Below are 20,622 nucleotides of genomic sequence, written 5' to 3'. Positions count from 1 at the left end.
GTCTCCTTGCTTGTGGGCAGCAGACAGTTAACCTCTCCCACCTGGTGGGGGTTTCAGTGTCTGCAGAGCAGCTCTAAGGTACTGTTGTGTGTGTCCCTTGACGGGGAGCCAGGACCTGCCCCCAAGGCTGCACTATAGTTTCTTGACTGCTCCTCCCTTGTCTCTGCATCCCCTCTCTTCTCTGATTAGCAACTGTTTGAACTGGCTCTTTGGAACTCAGGGAAGGTCCTAGAGGCTGAATGCAGCCTATTTCCTGTAATCAAGAAAGCAGGGTCGGGGGGAAGTGGGGGACTGAGAAAGGCTTTTGTGCCCACAGGATCCTACACAGTACCAGGTTTTAAAATAAACAAAGCAAGAATGACCCTGGACCAGGTACAGGGTCATACTTTCCAGCTATTCGCTCAATGGTGCTTAAACTTCCTTTTAAAGAATCTTTACATTTTCATCTACTTTCAAGCTTGCAGAAAAGGGTTTCTGTATATCCTTTAACCCCCTCCCCTAAATGTGAACATCTTGCCTACTGTTAGAACAATTATGAAAACTAAGGCATCAATGTTAGCATAATACAGTTAACAAAATAAAGACTTGATTCAAATCTCATCCATTTTGACTCAGTGACTGATCTTGGCAAAAAAGAGTGAAAGCTGAGTAAATGGACACCCCTGAGACAGGGTCAGTGGCCCAAGACCACCAAGGCTGAGGGTGTGGGTTTACCTGCTGAAAAAGACCCTGATGTTGGGAAAGACTGAAGGCAGGAGGAGAAGGGGGTGCAGAAGGAATCAACAGACGATGAGATGGTTGGATGGTATCACCAACTCAATGGACTTGAGTTTGAACAAACTCTGGGAGATAGTGAAGGACAGAGGAGCCTGGGATGCTGCAGTCCACGGAGTCGCAAAGAGTAGGACACGACTAAGTGACTGAATGACAGCAACAATGTCTTGCTGGAACTGAGTGTCCTCATCCATAAAAGTATAAATGGGCGAGCTGTCCTCCAAGGCTCTCCTAAGCTCCACAATGTTACTGTTTTATATTCTACTCTGTGAACATAGGCAGCTTGGACTATTTTTGGAGGGAGCGTGGGCAGGAAGTCTATTTGGGAGGCAATAAGTACATTTTGAAATTTGCAAACCTATCAGCAAAAATGCCATTTGTCGCCTGCAAAGACTTACTGGTTGATTCAGTCTGGCCTACACCTTGATGCTGTAAGTGGCATTACTGTTTGCCGATTTCCTCCTATTTATTTATGTGTACATGTAGTTATTAGATTCTCCCAGTGAAGATAGGATTTAAGGTGGAATTTCTGCCAGCCTTCAACTTTCATAATTTTTATCCACAGCACTAGGTGGCGATGTTGTATTTTTAAAATCTTTTTTTTTTTTTAAGAGGCAATCAGTGATGGGTGAGGTGCTAGTTAAGAATAATAATTAAGTTTCCAATTTTAGCTCATTTTGGAATCATATTTCTTTATCATTTCAAATGCAACAAGAACCCTTAATTCTTAGGAGTTGATGTTTGTTGTTGTTCTTCAAGATAACAATCCCAATATGCAAGTAAATTAAATTAAAATCTATCCAAAGGTGAAACAGGAATTTGAATTTTCCCTTAAAAGGGAATTGAGAATTTATGCTGACAGTATTTTGTGAATCAGCAGAGATGTTCTTATTCTTATGGAAGTGTGTGCCAAACCTAGGATTAACCGTTTGTTTGTTTTTTAGTATATCTGTTTTCAGTGGAAAAAAAAATATAAAGGCAATTCTAAGAAGCAAAGAAGATTTGGGGTCATTATATCCTTATGATTTGGGAGAAAGAAGGACATAAATCTATCTGAGAGATAACTCTTTGAGAACAATTACCCAGGGTACTGCTTACTAGAAAGATGGTGAGTGCCAGAAAGAAAGAGAATTACATGAGACCAAGAGTATGATGAGATGGCACAGGATGAGATGATTGGATGGCATCAGTGACTCAATGGACATGTTTGAACAAATTCCGGGAGACAGTGGAGGACAGAGGAGCCTGGCAGGCTGTGGTTCATTGGGTTGCAGAGAGTTGGACACGACTGAGCGACTGAACCCCACCAACAAAGAGTATGATGAGTATCCACAGATACAGGCTCTCAAGATTGTTAATTTAGAGAAGTCATTTGTGAGTCCATGATCTGAGACTGGTTTTCTACAAGCTCTGTTGTGTTGATGCTGGGCAGATGGAAAGAGGGTGGATGAGGCAGTGCTAATCTTTTTTGCTCTGTCATTTAAGTCATGAGTCTTCAGTTACTGTTAAACACACAGCAGCCAGAGTTGTGGAAGGACATTGCCTTCAGTCAGTTCAGTCCCTCAGTCTTGTCTGACTCTTTGCAACCCCATGGACTGGAAAATTTTGAACATTACGTGAGATGAGTGCAGTTGTGCAGTAGTTAGAACAGTAGAGTTTGGGAGGACATTTATGGTGCGCCATGCTGGCTTCAAAGCTAGGGTCAGCAAGGAGATCCAACCAGTCCATCCTAAGGGAAATCAGTCCTGAATATTCATTGGAAAGACTGATGCTGAAGCTGAAACTCCAATACTTTGGCCACCTTATTCGAAGAACTGACTCATTTGAAAAGACCTTGATGCTGGGAAAGATTAAAGGTGGGAGGAGAAAACGATGACAGAGAATGAGATGGTTGGATGGCATCACTGACTCAATGGAAATGAATTTGAGTAAACTCCGGGAGTTGGTGATGGATAGGGAGGCCTGGCATGCTGCAGTCCATAGGGTCACAAAGAGTCGGACACAACTGAGCAGCTGAACTGAACTGAAATTAACCAGGCCTTCCGTATTTAGATTTATCTGCTAAAAGGGAATTCCCATCTCTTAGGATTGCTGTGAGAACTCAGTAAATGAGGATTAAAAAAGAGTAAAGTACAGCACTTGGGAACTAGTAGTGACTATCGTTGTTCTGTTTTTTTTCCTAAAGGTTGATCAAGAATGACCATAAGTTCACCTAACTTGAGTGACTGGGCAAGTGAGGTATAGATGTCAAAAGCCAACTCAGATCCTAAAAATGATCACAACTGTATTTTAATTTAATGAATGCTTATATCTTTCCCTATTTCTTATTGCAAATACAAAAGTTGTTTTACATTCAAAATGAGTCCTTGTCCTTTAAAAACCCAAGTGAATCTCTCCTCCACAAATAAAGAGCAAAACAAATCAATGAAAACTGCCAGTGTGTGAAGTGCCAATATGTGACTCTATAAGCAACTTAATCCTATAATAAGTGTTTCTAAAACTGCTCTGACTTAGATATTCAGAAATTCTCAAGGGAAAGAATATGAATATAAATGTGAAAATTTGGTTTTTATTTGATTTCCCAGACTTATTTAGTGTTTAGATGTAAAGTCTGCTGTTGCTGCTGCTAAGTCACTTCAGTCGTGTCCAACTCTGTGTGACCCCATAGACAGCAGCCCACCAGGCTCCCCGTCCCTGGGATTCTTCAGCAAGAACACTGGAGTGGGTTGCCATTTCCTTCTCCAATGCATGAAAGTGGAAAGTGAAAGTGGAGTCGCTCAGTCATGTCCAACTCCTAGCAACTCCTACCAGGCCCCTCCGTCCATGGGATTTTCCAGGCAAGAGTACTGGAGTGGGTTGCCATTGCCTTCTCCGAGATGTAAAGTCTAGGTGAGCATAAATCATTTCCATTTACTTTGATTGAACAGGTAAAGATGAAAGGATGCTAGAATCTATGGTGCTACACAATATTCATCAAAGTGACTGAAAAAAATGAAACTTTGTTTCATATATGAATTTAAATTTTGTTAGATTTTTCAAGTTTTGTTTAGACTATTGTTTCATTTATATGTGTTTGGATGTATGTATACATATAAATGTACACATATATAGATGTATATATACATATATACATATATAGATGTATACATCTAGATAGATGTGTATATATATATATGCACATGTATACATGTATGTACATATGTATACATGTATATATATATACACACACGTATATATACATCTATATAGATGTATATATATACATGTATATATAGGTGTATATATATACGTCTATCTATCTATATATATACACATATAATTGATGGCTCCTAGAAGCAGTGCCTGTGAAAGAGGTGAGTCTTCTCACTGTCATACAGAAGAAAACACACTCTTTCTACTTTTTCTAAATTCTCAGTCTCATACTTTTTTCCTTTCATGCTCTGGGTGATTCTCCCTGTTTGCAAAGAATCTGTTTGCTCTCAGATAGACTGATATCTTTTTTCCCTCTAAAGCATATGATTTGAAATAGTGAAACCTTGAGTTCAGAAGGGACTTGCCTGGTGGCTCAGACAGTAAAGCGTCTGTCTATCAATGTGGGAGACCTGGGTTCGATCCCTGGGTCGGGAAGATTCCCTGGAGAAGGAAATGGCAATCCACTCCAGTACTCTTGCCTAGAAAATCCCATGGATGGAGGAGCCTGGTGCAGGCTACTGTCCATGGGGTCACAAAGAGTTCAGAAGGTGCTTTCTTGCCAGTGTGACAGAAGTGCTGAGAAGCCCAGGCACCCTAAGTAACTGGGATAGGAAGATGGAATCCTTTGTTATGAAAGGAGGGGCAGGGAGCTGTGTCACTAAGGTACAGAGAAGTTATGATGGTGATGGTGGTGGTGAGGATGATGGTGATGATAGTGGGGATGATGGTGATGGAGGGGATGATGGTGATGATTACTGATAATGATGATGGTGACGGTAGTTGTCGTGATGATGGCGCTGATGGTAATGTGGATGCTGCCGATGGTGATAACGGAGACGATGGTGATGGAGGGGATGATGGTGATGATTACTGATAATGATGATGGTGATGGTAGTTGTTGTGATGATGGCGCTGATGGTAATGTGGATGCTGCTGATGGTGATAATGGTGATGATGGAGATGTTGATAGTAAGGATGACGATGATGGTAATGCTGGAAGCCAGCTGCTCCCCTGGGGGCGCTTACTGAGCCTCTAGCCTGTGCCTGACATCAGGTCTGCATCAGTGTTCCTGGGTCATCACAGTAGTTCTCAACTAGGGATAGTCTCACCTCTTCCCCATCATGTGGTATGTGACAATGCCTAGAAACACTTTTATTTGATTTGAGGGGAGGGCAGTGCTGGTATCTAGTGGATAGAGGTCAGGGATGATGCTAAACACCCACAACGCACAGAGACGCCCCCATGACCAAGAACTTTGCAGCCCAAGTATCACTTGTGGCCCTGAAGAGGGGTGACCCCTCGCCCTGAAGAGGGTGCTGACCCATCAGTGTGTGGGTTGAGACTGTGAGGTGATCATGGACATCTGGGCCCAGGTAAGCACTTCAGGATTTCCTGTAATGGAAAGATACAGTTTTTTAGTCTTTGCTCTTTTTTCTGACAATTCTATTTTTTTAAGTCACACCAATGTATTTATTTATGTATGTATTTTTGGCTGTGCTGGGTCTTTGTTGCTGTGAGTGGACTTCTCTCTGGTTGCAATGAGTGGGGGCGCTCTCCAATTTTGGTGCTTGGGCTTCTCATTGCAGTGACTTCTCTTGTTGCCGAGCACAGGCTCTAGAGTGCATGGGCTTCAGTAACTTTGGCAGGTGGGCCTCAGTCATTGAAGCTCCTGAGCTATAGAGCACAGGCTCAGTAGTTGTGGAACATGGGCTTAATTGTCCCCTCGCCCTCCCTTTGCCCCCTCCTCTGGCATGTGGGATCTTCCTATACTAGGGATTGAACTGATGTCCCTGCGTTGCAAGGTAGATTCTTAACCACTGGACTACCAGGGAAGGCCCCTCTTTGCTCTTTTTATCAGTGTGTCCACAAGATATGAAAGCTCATAGCTTTTAAAGGCTTTTTAAAGGCTATTTTAGAAGGCTTCAATAATCTTTCTAAGAAAATTGCACGATGAAACAGTGTGTGCTACTGATGTTACATGATTGCTCTAACATAATGTGAGCTGTCATTCTGATGAGCCTGTTAGAAATAATTGGTGTTTTACTGCATATCAAACCAGAGAGACGTGTTTTTTAAAACCAGCATTTTCAGTAGAGGATGCGTTACATTGCAGGCCGTGGAGACAGGCTGGTGGGTGAAAAGAGGCACTTGCTGACTTCATGGAACCACTAGTCTCAGGGCAAAGTCACCCATGACTCAGATAATAACCTCAGTCAACGTGGAGTTGCAGCGGACTTCGTGCTGTGATGGAGAAGAGCCTGGTCCCCAGGAGCAGAAGGTGGAGAGGGGTTGGGTAGCAGGTCAAGAAGGGCTAGTGTGTGCTGTATTCAAAGCGGGTCACCAACAAGCACCTACTGTACAGCACAGAGAACTCTACTCGGTGTCATGTGCCAGCCTGGATGGGAGGGGGCTTTGAAGGAGAATGGATCCATGGGTATGCATGACTAAGTCCCTTTGCTGTCCACTTGAAACTGCCACAACATTGTTAATGGGCTATACCTCAGTACAAAATAAAAAGTTAAAAAAAAAAAGGGCCAGTGTAGCTGGGGAATGGGGTATGGCTAGAAGGTAGAGTTGGGGAGTAGACTTGGGGGCAAGTCCTGCTAGGATTGGAGTTGCTAAGTTGTGTCCGACTCTGTGACCCCACAGACTGTTAGTCCACCAGGCTCCTCGGTCCATGGGATTTCCCAGACAAGAATACCGGAGTGGGTTGCCATTTCCTCCTCTAGGGGATCTTCCCAACCTAGGGATCAAACCCGTGTCTCCTGCAGTGGCAGACTCTTTACCACTAAGTCACCAGGGAAGCCCTAGGACTTTATCATAAAGTAGTAAGAAGCATTACTTTAATTGGAAGCATGTTATAATTGGTTTTTATTTTTTCTTTTTTTAAAAAGTCACTCTAGCTGCAGGATGGAGACTGGATTGGGGAAAATCATTTTATTGTTCTTATTTCCATTATTTAAGATATCTTTTTATATTTATATTTATAGTTAAGAGATCTTTTAAATAATGGAGATAAGAATTATAAAATGTTATTCCCCAAACAGCCCTTGGTCACATGAAACTGAGACCTTGCCTATAATATCTTGGGTGTAAGGCTGGATTCATAACAGGTTGAGTGTTTGGAACCCAACATGAAAATTCTAAAAGCAGTGTCCTGAAGGTGGAGCAAAGTCTGAGTTGGGGCAAGTGATGTAAAACCAAAAATTCAGGGTTTTGATGAAAAGCAGAAACCAGGTTGGGCAGGAAGGCAAGAAATTCAATGATGGAGGACACGTGAGCAGCAGAAGGGGAGAGCCTGGAGGGTCCGAGAGGCGGGCATGTTCCCTGTGGCTGTGCCTGGACACAGCAGGGCAGGTTCCCTTCCTCAGATGACCTCTCTCTCAGACAACCTCTCTTTCAGGAAGGGTGGGAATCAGAGGCTTCTTGAGTTTGAGTAATAAGCCCTCTTGGGTCGTGTAAATTTCCAGTATGGAATATGAATTTCCCAAACCACCATCTCAGCATCTTCCCCACTGTGCCCATGCAGGATCGGCTGTGGTGTCGCCAGGCTTCCAGCATCTTTGTCTGAGAGTCTCCAGATATCCCCCTGGGACAGGCTGCCGGGGTGCATGCAGGAATAGGGGGTCCCAGCAGGTTGGGAGAGGAAGCAGTTGGAGAGACAGGTCGGATGCCCACACAAGCGACAGTGAAGTGCTAAGGCCAGAGAATGGGTGATCTCGCCACCCCAGGGCTGTTTGTTTCAAAGTTAAATAAACCATATGAGACTGGGTTTCCCCACGCTATTGTTCAAACTCACCTGCTTCCAGTAGCGAGGGCTTTCTTCTTCCGTACTGTTCTTCCTCTCTGGTCAGCCAGGCCCTGCCCTCTGCATATTTCGAGGGGGACAATTAATGTCCTGGGCCATCAGCGTGGGGCTGTCCTCCCAAGCAGGCCTCCCCACTTACAGGAGGCTTCATGCCCACCGAAGGGGAGGTGTTCGAGGCACAAACCATGCAATTCTGTAACACACAGGTCACAGCGACTCAGCTGGGGGGCTTCTGATGGCACTCGGGGAAACGGGGCAGCCTGTCTGGTGACCTGCTGGTTGACTCACAGGGCATGTTGCCCCCAGGGCCTCCCTCCTCTGTGATGGGCAGGACCCACAAGTCTGCATCTGAGTGGGGAGTGCGTACAGCTGGGGGCTGATCATTGTGGGTTCCTTCTGCTCCCTGAGAGGTGGGGTTCTGTGTCCTTTCAGTGCTGCACCCCCATCCCTGCTCCCCAGTACCCTGGGATCTGTCCTCCCATCTCAGTGCCTGACAGCTTCCTCCACTGACCCCACTCCCTCCCTTCCCCCAACCCGCCACTGCAGCCCCCACCTGTCTTCCTGGGAAAGGAGCTCTCATCTCTCTCTCTGCCACGTTTCACCTTATGGCTCATGGCCTCTGCTCCTTGCAGGCTTTTCCCCTTTGATCATTTTCAGTCATTTTGATCATCATGCCCTTTATCTTATGATCAAGGTTCACATCTGGAAGTTTAAAATAGTCAGGACCCATGGAAAAGAAAAAATACAGAAATTAATCCCCCAGGAGGTTACCTCTGGATAGGTTATCACTAGATACCTGGCTCTCTTGCCCTCCTGGTGAGTTCTCGAGGGGTCGGCCCTGTTTGATTTTTTTAAATTTATTTACTTTTAATTGAAGGATAATTGCTTTAGGATATTGTGTTGGTTTCTGCCATACATCAACATGAATCAGCCACAGGTATATCCATGTCCTGTCCATCCTGAACCCCCCTTCCACTTCCCAGGTCATCCCACCCCTCTAGGTTGTCACAGAGCCCTGGTTTGAGTTCTCTGAGGCATACAGCAAATTCCCACTGGCTATATACATATGGTAGTGTACATGTTTCTATGCTACTCTCTCAATTCATCCCACCTTCTCCTTATCTTGTTCTCTGCCTTTGCCCAGCTCCTGACACTGTGTCCAACCCAAGATACCAAGTAAACATTCATAGGATAAATAAACAGACCTTTTCATTTTTGTGGGCGTTGTTTTATATCAATTAGGATAGTTTTCAGCTGCAGGGAGCTGAATCATTACCACGGAGGCTTCACCAGACGAGGAGGCAACCCTGGATGGACCAGCACCCCGGAGTTGCCAGGCAGCCTGGTGTTTCGCTGCTTGGCTCTCTGCATGAGGCTTATGCAGTCATGGTTGCAAGATGGTTGTGCCACCTGCAGGCAGGATAAAGAGAAGGTCCAGGGGTAAAGTTAGATGAGTCCGGATTTTCTCATTGGGAAATAAGTCACTTTCTCAGAAGCTTCACTAATGTCTCAGTAACCAGCTATACCATGTGGTGTCCTTTTTTTCAGGGAGCAGAAATCAAGTTATTTTATTTAGTCCCAGCACACTGTCCCCTGGGTTCCTTTGGCTTCTGCTGTAGCTGTAAAGGGTGTCTTGGTGGTGACACATTGTATTACATTTAGTACCTAGGTTTTCAATTTATAAAAAAATAATGTCTTTATGTTCTTCAAGAAAATCAGAGATACCAAGGGAACATTTCATGCAAAGATGGGCTTGATAAAGGACAAAAATGGTATGGACCTAACAGAAGCAGAAGATATTAAGAAGAGATGGCAAGAATATACAGAAGAACTGTACAAAAAAGATCTTCATGACCCAGGTAATCACGATGGTGTGATCACTGACCTAGAGCCAGACATCCTGGAATGTGAAGTCAAGTGGGCCTTAGAAAGCATCACTAAGAACAAAGCTAGTGGAGGTGATGGAATTCCAGTTGAGCTTTTTCAAATCCTGAAAGATGATGCTGTGAAAGTGCTGCACTCCATATGCCAGCAAATTTGGAAAACTCAGCAGTAGCCACAGGACTGGAAAAGGTCAGTTTTCATTCCAATCCCAAAGAAAGGCAATGCCAAAGAATGCTCAAACTACTGCACAATTGCACTTATCTCACACGCTAGTAAAGTAATGCTCAAAATTCTCCAAGCCAGGCTTCAGCAATATATGAACCGTGAACTTCCTGATGTTCAAGCTGGTTTTAGAAAAGGCAGAGGAACCAGAGATCAAATTGCCAACACCCATTGGATTATCGAAAAAGCAAGAGAGTTCCAGAAAAACATCTATTTCTGCTTTATTGACTATGCCAAAGACTTTGACTGTGTGGATCACAATAAACTGTGGAAAATTCTTCAGGAGATGGAAATACCAGACCACCTGATCTGCCTCTTGAGAAATTTGTATTCAGGTCAGGAAGCAACACTTAGAACTGGACATGGAACAACAGACTGATTCCAAATAGGAAAAGGAGTACGTCAAGGCTGTATATTGTCACCCTGCTTATTTAACGTCTATGCAGAGTACATCATGAGAAATGCTGGACTGGAAGAAACACAAGCTGGAATCAAGATTGCCGGGAGAAATATCAATTACCTCAGATATGCAGATGACACCACCCTTATGGCAGAAAGTGAAGAGGAACTAAAAAGCCTCTTGATGAAAGTGAAAGTGGAGAGTGAAAAAGTTGGCTTAAAGCTCAACATTCAGAAAACGAAGATCATGGCATCTGGTCCCACCACTTCATGGGAAATAGATGGGGAAACAGTGGAAACAGTGTCAGACTTTATGTTTTTGGGCTCCAAAATCACTGCAGATGGTGACTGCAGCCATGAAATTAAAAGAGGCTTACTCCTTGGAAGGAAAGTTATGACCAACCTAGATAGCATATTCAAAAGCACAGACATTACTTTGCCAACAAATGTTCATCTAGTCAAGGCTATGGTTTTTCCTGTGGTCATGTATGGATGTGAGAGTTGGACTGTGAAGAAGGCTGAGCGCCGAAGAATTGATGCCTTTGAACTGTGGTATTGGGAGAAGACTCTTGAGAGTCCCTTGGACTGCAAGGAGATCCAACCAGTCCATTCTGAAGGAGATCAGCCCTGGGATTTCTTTGGAAGGAATGAAGCTAAAGCTGAAACTCCAGTACTTTGGCCACCTCATGCGAAGAGTTGACTCATTGGAAAAGACTCTGATGCTGGGAGGGATTGGGGGCAGGAGGGGAAGGGGACGACAGAGGATGAGATGGCTGGATGGCATCACTGACTCGATGGACGTGAGTCTGAGTGAACTCTGGGAGTTGGTGATGGACAGGGAGGCCTGGCTTGCTGCGATTCATGGGGTCTCAAAGAGTGGGACACGACTGAGCGACTGAACTGAACTGAACTGAACAAAGAAGAATTTTATAAGCATAATGCTAGCATGGTAGTTTTGAGAATCATTTTGGAGAAGACCTTAAAGTTCCTTTCCTTAAAATAGGAGCCTGGAAAGAGTTCTATTGAGAGTACTAAAGGCTGCAGCTTAACCCAGACGCTCATTTCTCTCAGTCCTCACGGAGGCTGGATGTTCAGGATCAAGCATTGGCAGGTTTGGATTCTCTTGAGGCCTCTCTCCTTGGCTGTGGATGGTCACCTTCTGTGTCCTCACGTGGCCTTTCCTCTGTACACACAGTCTAGGTATCTCTCAGAAGTGCATCCAAATTCTCTCTTCTTCTAAGGACACCTATCAGGTTGGATTAAGGGTCCACCCTAATGCTTCACTTTAACTTGATCACCTCTTTAAAGGCTCTCTGTCCATGCTGAGGTCCTGGGGACACGATGACAACATATGAATTTTTAAAAATAACTTTATCTATTTATGGCTACACTGAAGTCTTCACTGCAGCATGGGCTGTCTCTAGCTGGGGCCCGGGGGCTGCTCCCTGTCTGTGGTGTGCAGGCTTCTCACGGCAGTGGCTTCTCTGGTTGCACCCACTCTCCTCCCCACCTGCCCCTTTGTCTCCTTGAAGCCATGTTGGCTGCCTGGTTTGTATCCTTCTCTTTTTCCTCGAGGAGCTGTTGCTCATTTACTAATACCTACCCAACTATGTGTGTGTTAGTCACTCAGTCATGTCTGACTCTTTGCGACCCCATAGATTGTAGCCCTCCAATCTCCTCTGTCCATGTGAGTTTCCAGGCGAGAATACTGGAGCAGGTTGCCATTCTCTTCTCCAGAGGATCTTCCTGACCTATGGATCGAACTGCAGTCTCCTGCATTGCAGGCAGATTCTTTCCCATCTGAGCTATCAGGGAAGCCCTGACTATAGGTACATTTTAAAATTAATGTCTATTTTACAAAAATAAGATCTCAGATGAATTGCCTGCATATTCGAACACACATTTTCTTCATCCTCATTCCTGATCCCCCACTTCTTTGTGAGCCTTCTGTCTTACAGGTGCTCAGAGTGTGTCTGCTTGCTTTGTTAAGCTCAAGTTCTGTGCCAGTTGAGATGCTGTGTTGCATCAATGTCCCCTCTGTGGGTATTCTGTCCTTGCCCAGCAGTGCCCTGGCTCTGCTTGTCTATGGAAGCTAGGGGTGGGTACTCTTGGTGGACAGATGCCCCCCCATGGGGCTTCCTCAGCACTCTCTCCACACACGGAGAACTTGTCCGAATGTCAGTGAGTCAGAGGACAGGTCTATACATTGTTATTCCTGGTGATGCCCCATCTGGGTCACTGTTCACATTGATCCTGATTCAATTGTTCACATTGATTCTGATCCTGTTCACATTGATTCCTTGGTTTGGAAATTCACAAAGTGCTTCCCTGGCCTTTTGACCCTTGTCGCTGCTTCTCACAAAGCTAGAGACTTGTTCTTTGCTCCTCTCTGGAGACACAGACTTGTGACTTTTCTTCCTGCAGAGCCCACCAGGCCCCTCTCTTCCCACCTGCTGGCCGTCCCATGCCCTGGTCTCCAGTCAGAGAGTGAGCACCACTCAGCTGCACCTGCTGGGAGTCAAGGTGGCTTCTATTAAAATCATGTTCCGGTCCTTAAATGAAACATCATCAATTTGGGGAGGCTTGGGCAGCGGAGTGGAACACTGGTGTGTCATTCTGATTAGAAAACTTTCCACTGATGGAAATATTCCTTCTGTAGATCTCAACCCCACAGAGTGATATGGTCTCTGGTTGTCATGTTCAGTTCAGTTCAGTTCAGTTCAGTTGCTCAGTCGTGTCCAACTCTTTTCCACCCCATGGACTGCAGCATGCCAGGCTTCCCTCTCCACCACCAACTCCTAGAGCCTGCTCAGACTCATGTTCACAGTGTTGGTGATGCCATCCAACCATCTCATCCTCCATTGTCCCCTTCTCCTGCCTCAATCTTTCCCAGCATCAGGGTCTTTTCAAATGAGTCAGTTCTTCACATCAGGTGACCAAAGTATTGGAGCTTCGGCTTCAGCATCAGTCCTTCCAATGAATATTCAGGACTCATTTCCTTTAGGATTGACTGGTTTGATCTCCTTGCAGTCCAAGGGACTCTCAAGAGTCTTCTCTAGCACACAGTTCAAAAGCATCAATTTTTCAGTGCTCAGCTTTCATGTTATGAAATATTAATCTAAAAGGGCAAAGCAGATATTTCTGGTTGTTCAGACTTTGTTGTTGTTGTTCAGTCTCTTAGTCCTGTCTGACTCTTTGTGACCCCCATGGACTGCAGCATGCCAGGCCTCCCTGTCCTGCACTGTCTCCTGGAGTTTGCTCAAACTTATGTCCACTGAGTCGATAATGCTATCCAACCATCTTGTCCAAACTTAATAACACACTAAATGAGTTGCAACCATGTATATAGAGAAAATAAGAGTGAATGGAAATGCATTATGCTATTATAAGAGTTTCATGAAAACTTAAGATTTTATCTAAAATACCATGTGAAAAGTGGACTTATAATGAAACTGTGTAGAGGGAAGAGTTGCCGAATGACCAAAAAAATAGATGAACCATCAGAAAGTGCTCCACGGTGGCACCATCTCCAGCGGTTGCTTTTGGTCACTAGCTGACTTGCACCTGTGCCCACAGGCACAGTGTGCCCCAGCCACGGCTCAGACCTGGTCTCACCGGGTATGGCATTGCCCCAGGCGGGGTTGAAGGCTGAGATCCAGAGACTGGCTCATCCTGCAGCCAGGTGTCCTGTCCTCTTGAGCAGGGAGTCTGAGCCTGCAGGTGAGGGTGGGATGGGGTGAAAACTGGGGGCACCCTGGGACCGGGACGGAGGTGGTGACAGCTGTCTGGCTCCAGTAATGGTTGGAGTGCTGAATGGCTCCCAGCATGGTTTCTACTGCAGGAAGGATGCCAATAAAACTGTCACAAGGATTCAGAGCTCTCTGGGGGGGGGGGTCTGTCAGGCAGATTGATGATCCCTGGGCTTGGTCCTGCTGTCACTATTTCCAGGAAAGTGCAGGAAAAGCAATCTTTTGTTGCTTAAAAAGGTGGCCTCAGCTACTGGAATGTTTCCATATTACAGACCTTCAGCAGCTAAATATTGTCCTGCTGGTGCTCATGGATGCAAACACACTGACCTTATTTTAGCAACTGAAATGCAGGTTAAATCCCCTCTGACTGAACTTGGTTTTCCTGTTGCGTGGGTGCCTGGGACATTTAATTGAATCTCGTCAATGCTTATATTCTTTAAAGGGAGAGATGCGTTTTCAGTGGGGAGGCATAGAGTCCCATGTGGTTGGGAACTGGGAGACGGCCTGTCGTCGTGAAATGAACCCCACACCAGGAGTTCAGCAATCTAGTCCTCACTCTGTCTTGTTAGTTATTCCTGCAAGTCTCTGCGGGTCATTTAAATTCTCAAATATTTTACATCAAGATTTGATCAACAGGAAAAGGACTAGACTGACCAGCTGACTTAGAGAGACCCCAGCACATTGGAATTGACCCTTCAAGGGTGAAATGAGAGAAGAGTTATTGTCTTTGTCATCAGATGCATAGTCACAAAATGTATTAAATACAAAAGCATTTGAAAAATCATGTGATAAGCAGAAGAATTCAGTAATGTCCAGCACTGAAGTTATAACTGGGGGAGAAATTAGACACTTTCTAAACTCCCTCCCCTTATTAATTACTGCATGTCACAATCATTGCCCTGATCATTTATTCATTTATAAGATATTTTCAAGTTCATAATCTGGGAGGCGCCAGGGAAGTACAGGAATTAGGACATGGTCCTCTTCCCCAAAGATGTCATAGGAAGTGGGTCTTAGAGAAAGAATGCGAAGTACAGGGTAAAGCAACTCATTGCCATGCAGGATACCAGGGGCTGCCACGGGGCATATCGCTGGAGAACCCCTGGCTGTGCAAGATGGTGGTCTTGGTGACTATTTTCCACCCAAATTCTGAAAATGCAAGTTGGAGAAGATGCAAGATATTAATATCTGCTCCTAACTTGCTGGCTTTTCAGAAGCTAAACTCCATCATAATACATGGCAAATGTTCATATGAATGTAACATAGTCACTGCTTTGGGGGAAATGATGGAGAGGAGCACAAGTTTTGCAGTAGCCATGAATCCAGATCCTGACGCCTCCTGAATCTGCAACCTTCATCTAATGATGTCACTGTTTCCATCTCCTTGTTTATAAAAACAAAGCATATCTCCATGGCTGCTGAGATAAAGAAACAGAATGATGTGAAAGTATCTCATTTTCAGGCCATCTGTGAGTGTTCTCATTGTGTTTGCTTCTGTCTGCAACTGTTTCTTTCATTTGCTGAGCTCCCCCATCAATCCTGAATATTCAATGGAAGGATTGGTGCTGAAGTTGAAGCTCCAATACTTTGGCCACTTGATGCGAAGAGCCAGCTCATTGGAAAAGACCCTGATGCTGGGAAAGATTGAAGGCAGGAGGAGAAAGAGCCAACAGAGGATGAAATGGTTAGATGGAATCACCGACTCAACGGAAATTTGAGTTTGAGTAAACTCCGGGAGATAGTGGAGGACAGGGAAGCTTGCTGTGCTGCAGTCCATGGAGTCTCAAAGAGTCGGACACTGAGTGAACAATAACAGCAACCCATCATACAAGTGAGAAGAGGCCCCCTCTGGTCTCTGGTACAGTAGAGCCCCCTTGTTGTCTGAGATGCAGTTTGTCCTGTTGAGAAGTTCCCACTTCCACAGCAGTGGGGCAGCCGCCTATTCTAAGTCTCCCTGGGCAGTGTGGGGACAGCCGCTTCTCTCTGCTCCTCCCTCTCTTACCACGCCTCCTTCCTCTCTAAACTTGGTTACTCTCTCCCTAGGAGGCTCAGCAGGTGCCAGGCAGCATATCTTCTGCTTCGTGGGCTCTGCTTCTGTGACACCTGGGCAGCCAGTGCAATGCCTGCCTTATCCTCTGCCCTCTTTCTCTGCATTGGCTTACCTTTTTTTTTTTTCTTTTCTTTTTGTGGTTGTTGTTTAGTTGCTAAGTTTTATCTGACTCTTTGTGACCCCATGCACTGTAGCTCACCAGGCTCCTCTGTGCATGGGATTCTCCAGGCAAGAACACTGGAGTGGGTTGCCATTTCCTTCTCCAGGGGATCTTCCTGACACAGGGATCAAACCTGCATCTTTTTTGTCTCCTGCATTGGCAGGCAGGTTCTTTACCAGTTGTGTTGCCTGGGAAGCCCATAAGAATACTAGAGTGGGTTGCCATTCCCTTCTCCAGGGGGATCATTCTGACACAGGGAGCAAACACTCATCTCCTTCATTGGCATGTGGGTTTTTTACTGATGAGCCACCTGGGAAGCCCCACACCTCATTTTTACTCACAGAAAAATGGCATCTCCTCCTTGGAAGGCCTCCTTTTGGGGGGCTTTGTTGCATGGTGGACTTGGCCCAAGGGATTTATAACTCTTTACATTTGCACATCATTTTTCTTCCCAGTGCTACTTGCAACAGAGTTGCCGGGCCAATCAGTGTCCCTGAAGTCCACACTAGTTTAGTCCCTGATGCTCCTGTCACTGTTTACTTCAGCTTTCTTTTATGGCCCCAATCATAGCTCTCAAATTAGGTTTGATCTCTTTCCAGGAGACTCCTTAACTCCCATGTGAACTGGTGGAAACAGACGCCTGGGACGGCTTTGCTTAACTGCACTCATGGACGTGACTTTACTTAGTGTCAAGTTGGGAAAGGCAGAGATGCTTTGAGATTTAAAACAAAATAGAATAGTCCTTTGAAAAAGTGCTTTTGACTTTCTGTCAAGTTGATGGGTTGAACAGAGCAAATCTTCTATTCCAAACACAAAGAATTTCTGGGTGAAATATGTTTAAATATGTTCAAAGGCTCAAAGGTGGAAACCCTGGTGGTGAGCTGAGCCCTGGATAACGGCCCTAGATTCAGGACTTTTAATACTGTGTGGGGTTGGAAAACGAAATATGCAGGGTTCACACTAAGCTGAGAGCAGAACCTGAGCCCCCAGGGGAAATCAGCTCCTGGGAGATTGATGCTCGACCCTGAGTAGGGACTGTCTGCCTACTGTCTGCCCTTCTCTCTGACTACCCTTGGTCAGTTATGGCTGTAAACAGAATCATCTCTGAGCAGGTTGTCAGGCCTCTGGAACATCCAGTGATGGAATTCAGAGATACCCTCCCCCAGAGATTCAGCACCAGACCCACAATAGGGCTTGGGCAAAAGCCATCAATAAACTGCTACCCAGCGAAATCTCCAAGACTCAGAGGAAGCACACTCATGGAGAACCTGTGATGTGAAGTGGGGTCGAACAGAAGGCTGACAGTATTTGATAGAGCTTGTTTCATGAAAATTGGTCTGTAACCCCTGTCTACTGGCTCCAAATTAGCGAATGCATGTCCAAGGGAGAAGCCATAGTAGGAGGATATGAGTGAAACTTAAATAAGTGTATATAAAAACAAAGAGATAAAGGAGAAATTAGTGAGTATCATGTAAGAATAAAAGAGGTTATGAAATTGAACAAGTAGATATGAAAAATAACCTAACATACAGTAATTTTGTGGGGATGTAAACTGGTGTAGCCACTATGGAGAACAGTGTGAAGGTTCCTTAAAAACTGAAAATAGAGTTGCCATATGATCCAGCAATCCCACTCCCGGGCACATATCCAGAGAAAGCTCTAATTTGAAAGGACACATACACTCCTATATTCATAGCAGCACTATTTACAGCACTTAAGATAGGAAAGCAACCTAAGTGTCCATTGACAGATGAATGGGTTAAGAAGATACCCAATAGAATAATACTCAGTCATAAAAAGAATGAAATAATGCCATTTGCAGCAACATGGATGGATGTAGAGATTATCATACTAAGTGAAGCAAATCAAAGTTAAATGCTATACAATATCACTTATATGTGGAATCTATGAACTTATCTACAAAACAGAAACAGACTCATAGACGTAAGAACAAGCTTATGATTACAAAGGGGGAAGGATAAAGCAGGAATTTGGGATTAACAGATATAAATTCCCAGGTGGTGCTAGTGGTAAAGAATACACCTGCCAATATAGGAGATACAGGAGACCCAGGTTCGATTCCTGGGTTGGGAAGATCCCCTGGAGAAGGAAATGGCAACCCTCTCCAGTATTCTTGCCTGGGAAATCCCATGGACAGACGGGCCTGGTGGGCTACAGTCCATGGGGTTGCAGAGAGTCGGACATGACTGAGCACATATGAATAAATAAATAAATAAACAAACAAATAAATAAATAAGTAAAATAGATAACCAACAAGGCCCTATTGCATAGCACAAGGAACTGTATTCAATACCTTGTAATAATCTTTAATAGAAAAGAATCTGAACAAGAAAACATATATATGCATATATATTTGAATCATTTTGGTGTAAACCTGAAATATTGCATATCAACTATATTTCAATTAAAACTTAAAAAAAAGTCAGATGGGTTAAATGATACATTAAACAAAACTATAGGAAGAGTCAGTGAAATGGAACACAGATTAAATCTTTCAGAAACCAGCACAGATAAATAATGAGATAAAAATGGAAAAGGTAAGAGATAAGAGAGACAACATGAGAGGGTCCAGTATAGGCTAACTGGAGTTGTATGAAGTTGTGGAGAGGATGGTACAGATGAGATATCTCCAGAAGTGAAGGAATCATAGGTTGAAAAGTTGGAATAGAATAAACATATTTTTACATAGACGAAATGTTGTAATGGAACTGCAATGTGTAAAGAGAAAATCTACCCCCCTCCCCCCCACGGAACCAGAAAGATACCAGAGTACCAATAAAAGAACAGCAGTATAATTACTGCAGCCTTTTCATCAGGAATAAAAGAAGACAGAGGACAACAGAGCAAAGTCTTTACAGTCCAAGAAAATATTGTGAACTTAGAACTTCTGCCAAGGTGCATGAGTTTTTAAGAATGAGGGCAAATAAAAAACATTTCAGTATATAAAGAATGAATGTGAAGGTTGTAAATGTTACTAAAGACGTCTTTCAACAAGATGCATCAAGTGTACCTATAGTGTACTCAAGCAAGAATCATGAATTCATAAGGAAGGAGTAGATTCAAGAAGTAAGGTGAGAGAAAAGATATGCAGGACACGGTAGTGTATTTAAATACATACTCATTGCAAAATAAAATAATAGTGATGACAACAGAGTGAAACAATTTGAATGCGTGTGAGTTCACAAACCATGTAGAAACAAGTAACAGAATCTGAGTCATATGAATTGATGATCAGGAGTGTGGAAAGTTTGGGGGGAAATTATTACTAATTTTTGTCCTGTTTGGGAAGACAAGAGAGGTTATCTATCTATCTATTATTTTCTCTTATCTTTATTATTTTCTTCCTTCTACTGACTTTGAGCTTTGTTTCTTCTCTTTCTAATTCTTTAGGTGGTAGGTTTCATTGCTTGAGATTTTTCTTGTTTTGTAAGGAAAGCCTGTATCAATATCAACTTCTGTCTTAGAATTGCATTTGTCACATTCTGCAGATTTTGGAAAGTTGTGTTTCCATTCTCATTTATATTGAGGTATTTTCTGATTTCCTCTTTGATTTCATTACTTATCCACTTTGTTTTTTAGTAGCATGTTGTGTATTTTCCACATGTACATTCTTTTCCTGTTTTTCTTTCCATGGTTGACTTCTAGCTTTATACTTTTGTAGTAAAAACAAAAGAAGATAATTTCTAGCCTCTTAAATCTGTTGAGGGTTATTTCATGGTCTAGTATGTGATCAATCCTGGAGAGCATTCTGTCTGTGCTTGGAAAGAATGTGCTTTTGCTGTTTTTGGATGTAATGTTCTGTAGACATACATTATCCAACTGTTGTATTGTGTCATTTAAGGCCACAATTGCCTTACTGACTTTCTATTTGGATGATCTGTGATTTCATTAGGGTATTAAAGTCCCCTAGTGTTATTGTCTTATTGTCAAGTTCTCTATTTATGTCTGTTAGTATTTGCTTTATGTATTTAGGTGTTCTTCTATGGGGTGTATATGTGTTAATGAGTAATGAGTGTAATATCCTCGTCTTATATCGATCTCTTTCTCCGTATGTAATGCTCTTCTTTGTTTTTCTTTATGGCCTTTGTTTTAAAGCCCATTTTGTCTGAAATGAGTATTGTTATCCTGCTTTCTTATTGCTTCCATTTGCATGAAATATCTTTTTCCATCCTCTCACTTTCAGTCTTTGTTCCTCTTTAGCTCTGAAGTCAGCCTTTGGTAGGCAGCATTAATAACTATTAATGCATTATTATTAATAATTATCACATGTCTTTATAATGTATAGTATGCAATCGTATACCTATATAGTATATCCATTTTCTTGAGGACCTTTTATATGAGTTGGGAGGAATATATCTTCAT

Source organism: Bubalus bubalis, chromosome 12 (genome assembly GCF_019923935.1).
Source record: "Bubalus bubalis isolate 160015118507 breed Murrah chromosome 12, NDDB_SH_1, whole genome shotgun sequence".
NCBI classification, from domain to species: Eukaryota; Metazoa; Chordata; class Mammalia; order Artiodactyla; family Bovidae; genus Bubalus; species Bubalus bubalis.
The sequence above is the reverse complement of the archived record's forward strand: the minus strand, read 5'-3'. Positions refer to the sequence as shown.